Genomic DNA, 6,000 nt, shown 5'->3' on the forward strand with positions numbered 1-6,000 from the left:
ACTGTGACCTTTAATCTTTCTTTGCTTAAGAGGGGCCTTGACTAAGGTAGAATCAATGACTCGGCACGTTGTTCTAACAGAGAGTTGAAAGAAGATAATGACAAAACAGATGTTACAAATCTTTCTGAAGAAAAAGTCTGATGCTGGCTATTTGGAGGAAGCCAGAAAAAAAAAGAAGTACAGTTTTCTCTTGTGATGATTGTAACCTTGAAAAAGCCTGACATGGCATTTACCTACCTTGGCATCTAAGAATCATGTCACTCCAATGATTGGTAGCCTTGTTCGGCAATAATGGTGGGTGTGCCATCACGTTACCCCAAGACAGTGAACTACCGATTCCGCTTCACTGTCCCATTGATCTGATTATGGCAACTAGGAGAATGCATGGTGTCTGCACTTGGCTGGGCGTTGTTGAGAAGCATGGGCAGTGCAGGCTTTATTGTAACATGGCTGTCAAATGCATGGTCACATTTATGAGCACAAGACCTAGAATCAGACGCACACAGGTTCTACCCAGATGAGGCCTTTTGCTGGCAACATGACTTTGAACAAGTTACTTAACGACTCAGCCTCAGTTTCTACCTTTGTAAAATGACACTTTTTGTTGTGAGGATTAAAGGAAGCAAAGTAAGTAAAGTGCTTAGTATATATTAAGAACTTAATAAGTGAGACTTGCTGTTTTCCCATGTCTGACTCCAAAAAAGTTTTTCTGAAATGATTGTATTTATGATAACTGTCCCTTTAATAATAATAAATATAACATGCCTTTTATTGTAATAATTGCTGTTTCCAAGGGCCAACATGCAATAACTACTTTTTATAATGTTTCCAATATTATCTATATGTGCTTGGAGAATATGATTTTGCTTTCTTGTCCTTTCATCTTCAACAGCAAAATCACTCATTCTTTCATAACTTACCTCTGGAAAAGTACGTAGTAATGAAAAGAATCTCTTCTATCACTTTGGGATGGTTGGAAAACAAGGCATTTGAAGGTATTTCTAAAACTACAAGATAAAAACCATTATCATTATCTCACTCTTTATTTACTACACATAAAGAATAAGGCAATATATAATACCATGTGGTTATAATTCTACAAAGGATCAATTAAAATGGTGGACTTGACACCACTCACATTGATTCCTATAGGTTTGGTCCTTTATAGATAGAAAATCACTTTAAGTCCAAGCCACCAGAAAGCCCAAATGTGCATTTTAAAAAGTATTCAAATTATTCTCATGTATTCAAAGTATACACCTATAGGATCCTAAAGTTCATATGAATAACAAAAGTGAAATTAAAGCTACCTTAGGTTTAGGGTCAAGTTTATTTTATTGCATTCTGGTTCTTGGTATATTGCCCATGCACATATGGTTTGTATATTATGATACAATAATTTAACAAACATGTCCACTTGTCCCAAAAGCTCCATTTCTTAATTATATTGGCTAAATAAGAACTTACAATGACCTCCTATACGTTTGTGGATGACTCAGCATTTTGCCATTGGATATTTTATATAACAATCTTGTCCCTCCATTGTAGCAAGGAAAGAATCTCATTGGACCCTCTTAAATGTCATTTAAAGTGTCTTCTACCTCAACAAAGAATAGAAAATATCACAATACGAGCCACTAGATGGCGCACGAGTAGCGGTGATACTCTAGCAACGGGAGGACAAAATAACATTTTTGAAATCTGTAGAGTTAAAACAGTAGATTATATGGGTGTACATTATATAACTGGCTGAATGAAAACATCAAAAAGTTGACTGTAAATATGAATTTCTATACAACATAGTTCCTTTTTCCACTGACTGCTATCATAAAATCGGATGTGTTTCTCTGGATGAAAGTTGACGTGGGAGATATAAACTATCAGGTAGGAAAGCACCAAGACTTGTATATTGACATATTTAAAGGAAAATTCTATTTTAACATCTCAATAAAGGTATTGAAATGTCAAGATTTAGATGTTGTACAGTTAAGGTTAATTTCATGTTTGACACAACATCATATAAGTCTAGAATTTTAATGGAACCAAATATATGGGCTAAAAGTCACTCAGGCATAGTTCCTTTGAGGTTCTCTGAAGTGGTTCCTAATAGTCACAGGATGCTGACGGGTTTTAGACATTAATAGTCTGGGCCAAGAGAAAGAAGGAGAACTAAACACAGCAGAGGCAGCAATGAAAACAGAACAGCAAATAAAGAAACACAGCGGCAGACCCTACAGGTTTGTAGGCATAACTGAAACCATGGGAAAGCGCATTCATCGAAAGGGAGCGTTGGAAGGGATGTGAGAATTCCGTGAAAAGCGTCCTTAATGATGTAATGATTCGATTTTTAAATTATGAAGGCGTGCCTGAATGAAAACCAGGTTCATTTTATAATGAAACGAACATTTTTCTGAAGCTACACTATTTGATTTAAACAGTATTGTTCATCAAGTAACTTGTTCATCAAGATCTGATTTACAGCTGTCTCTTAAATCAAAATAAAATTCATAATGATAGGATCAAAGGTCTGGCTCTCTGTCTGGCTCTCTGCACTTGACTAACTCTTCCTGTTTTTAATTGAACTACAGTTGATTTACAATGTCGCGTTAATTACTGTTGTACAGCAAAGAGATTCAGTTATAGATATATATATATATTATATACATTCTTTTTTTATATTCTTTTCCATTATGGATTATCCTATGATATTGAACATACTTCTCTGTGCTATACAGGAGGACCTTGTTGTCTGTCCATTCTGTATAGAAAAGCTTACATCTGCTGACCCTGACCTCCCATCCCATCCCTCCCCCAACCCCTCCGCCTTGGCAACCACCAGCCTGTTCTCTATATTCGTGATTCTGTCTCATAGATAGGTTCATTTTTGCCGTATGTTGTATCCCACATGTAGGTGATATGCTATGGTATTTGTCTTTCTTTTTCTGACTTACTTCACTTTGTATGTTCATCTCTAGTTGCAGCTGCCTAATTGTGTTCATGTACCTTGGGGGTCCCCAATTCCTAGCCCTTCCGGGCAAGCCTGCCTGCTGTGCTGGATATCGCTTCATCTCCTCTCTTGCCTTGTACTTTGCTGTGGCAAAGATGGGAAATCCCTTTCCATAGTGTAGGGCTGGTGCTGAAAAGCCCTGACCAGCCCAGGCCCACATTTCCCAGCCCCACCCTTCCTTACATCCAGGTTGGACCACGTCACTAGTTCTTGCTAGTGGAATATGAGTAGAAATGATGTGGGTCACTTCTTGGCCAAGAGAGTAAGAAGTGGTAGTACCTTCTCTGCACTTTCTCCTTCCCCTTCCGCCAAGTGGATATTAACAAGCAGGATGATGTTGGAAGCCACATGGAAGATGGTGGAGATTCCATCAGCCTAGGGCTCTGAATGGTCATAGGGAGTGGAGCCTTCCTCTAATTCTGTGCCTGTCCTTCCACTCCTGCCACCTCATCAGGAACGTTTGTTTTGGATTTTATGTGAGTGAGAAATAAGCTTCTATTGTGCTAAGACATTAAGATGTTTTTTTAAATAGCAAATAGGCTTACCTTCATTTATTTGCAAAAGTTATTTTCCTAACAGGAATGCTTTTTTCATTAGGGGGGTGGGGGACAGAGACTGTTTATTGAGCACCTATTATATGCTAAGGACATCATAATGGTAACAGCTTTAGTGATTTATACATTTTAATTTTCCCAACTTCAAGAGCTAGTCATCACTGTGTTACTGGTGCAGCCTTGATGTATGCTATTGGGTAATTATGTTTAAGTGTAGACAGTCTCTGATTTGTGAACATTTTACATTAGAAGGTCCAGCTGGGGATTTAATTCACTACTGGATACAGGGTTGAGTAAGCCAAAGATTGATAGGGAAAATATGGGAAGTGGCCATATGGCATTCTACAACATTTAAGTCTGGCTCTAGTGCAGACACAGGCTTTGGGCTCCATATGGAGATAATAGAGAAAGATGAAATTGATAGAGTAGACTCCAGATAAAGAATGATATTGAATCCAAAGCTAGGAAATTTGGACTTTGGTCTATAAGCAATACAGGGGCGGGTAGTCAAGTGACATGAACCAAACTCTTCTTTAAGATTTATTTGGCAACAGTATGATATATAGACAACTTACAAATTGACTTATAGAGAAGGTTTTTAAAATACATATATATATATTTATATATATTAAAAAAAATTTTTGGCCACATTGTGCGGCTTGTGGGATCTTAGCTCCCTGACCAGGGATTGTACCTGGGCCCCTGGCATTGGAAGCTCAAAGTCTTAACCACTGGACTGCCAGGGAATTCCCTAGAGAAGGTTTTTTGTTGAGATGGTGTTGTCCTGTGCATCGTATGATGTTTAGCAGTATCCTTGGTCTCTACTAACTAAATAACAGTAGCAACTCCCACCCCCTGCACATTGTGACAGCCACCGGACATTGGACATTGCCAAGTATCCCATGGGAAGCAAAATCAGCCCTGGTTGAGATCCACTATTCTCGAGAAACACACGGTTCACCAAGTGAGACTTGCCTTTAACTTTTCGTTTGACGACACACCACTGCCTCATCTTCTTAGATCAGGACAAGAGAAGCCTCTCTCCCTCTACCCCCGACCCCCATCCTTGCTTTCATCAGAAGGCCCAGGTGGATGCGGCTGTACCCCTCCCATAATGCAAGTGGTCTTGGGACCACAGGGATATGGCCACGTGTGGCCCATGCCCTCCTTTCTACCATATTCTAGGCACTCATGACCCTGGAATTTTTAGCCCCATTTTCCAAGCAATGGTGATTGGGGGTGGGTATAGATTGAGTTTGGACATGCAGGAGAGGGCATCCACGTGCCTGGGCCTGAGGGTCCTCATGGTACCAGACAGAGGTGGTGTGGGAGGAGAAGGGGGCAACTCCTTAAAATTCCTGTGCGGGACTCTGAGAAATGTGGGAACTCTAACTTTGAGTCTGACTTCCCAGCCTTGGGCCCTATGGAGAAACTTCAAAGCAGGATGCCAGAGGTGGTGGTGAGAGCAGGGGTACCTTGTAACCAGAGTTTGGGGGGCTAGTTGGATGAGGTGGGGTGGGAGAAACCTGAGCCATGTGGCCCAGGGCTTCTCTGTGCCTCTTGCCTCAGAGTCACAATTTGCATTTCACAATCCAGTAAGTGTAACGTGATGGGAGGAAGAGCTTGGGACTCTGAAATCACATGCATCTAGGTGACAGCCTGATTCTGCCTATAGGGTCTGCGTGGCAGCTGAGTGAGGCCAGGAAACATTAGGATGCTTTGGCCGGACATAGAAGGGGGGTGGGAAGGACATCCAGGGAATGTGTGAAAAGGCACAGATGTTTGCAGAGTGCTTGAGCATTTGGAAGTTGTTTAGAGACTAGGAAGATGAAGGTGTGAATGGAGGACAGTGTGCTGGGGAAAGAGCAGAGGTGAGTCTGCAAGGACTCCACACAAGAGCCCTGAAGGGGCCTAGACTTTCTCCTGCAGCAACACAGAGCTTTGAGGGTTGCTAAGCAGAGCAGGTCCTCTGGTTTAGCTCTGGATGGAAGTGGAGAGAAAGCAAAGGCTGTGAGATCAGAGAGTTGTTTTTAAAATTCTGACAAGAGAGGCTGGGCTGAACAAAGGCACTGAGCAGGGGAGTGAAGACAAGAGTGGAGAGATTCTGTGAAGGCTGAATGGCTCATAGGATAACAACTCTTGATACAGCCCTGAGCATATTGAAACCTAGACACATGCTTTTGGCTCTTAAGATTTTGGCATAGAAGATTTTGGTTTTCACACGGGGCCACACCAGATAAAATTTTCAAACAGGATTTTAAAATGTTACTTTCTTCTTCCTTTCCATGATGACTTTGTAGACCTTTTGGACCTCCATATCTTTTAAAAATTTTGCATTTCACTTCTGTATGTGTGTTTGTGTATACTTTTTATAACAGGTGTATAAAACTGATTTTCTCCAAAAATAGGATTCCAAAAGTAGAAACTTCAGGCTGAGTG

This window comes from Phocoena sinus, chromosome 10, assembly GCF_008692025.1.
Source record: "Phocoena sinus isolate mPhoSin1 chromosome 10, mPhoSin1.pri, whole genome shotgun sequence".
NCBI classification, from domain to species: domain Eukaryota; kingdom Metazoa; phylum Chordata; class Mammalia; order Artiodactyla; family Phocoenidae; genus Phocoena; species Phocoena sinus.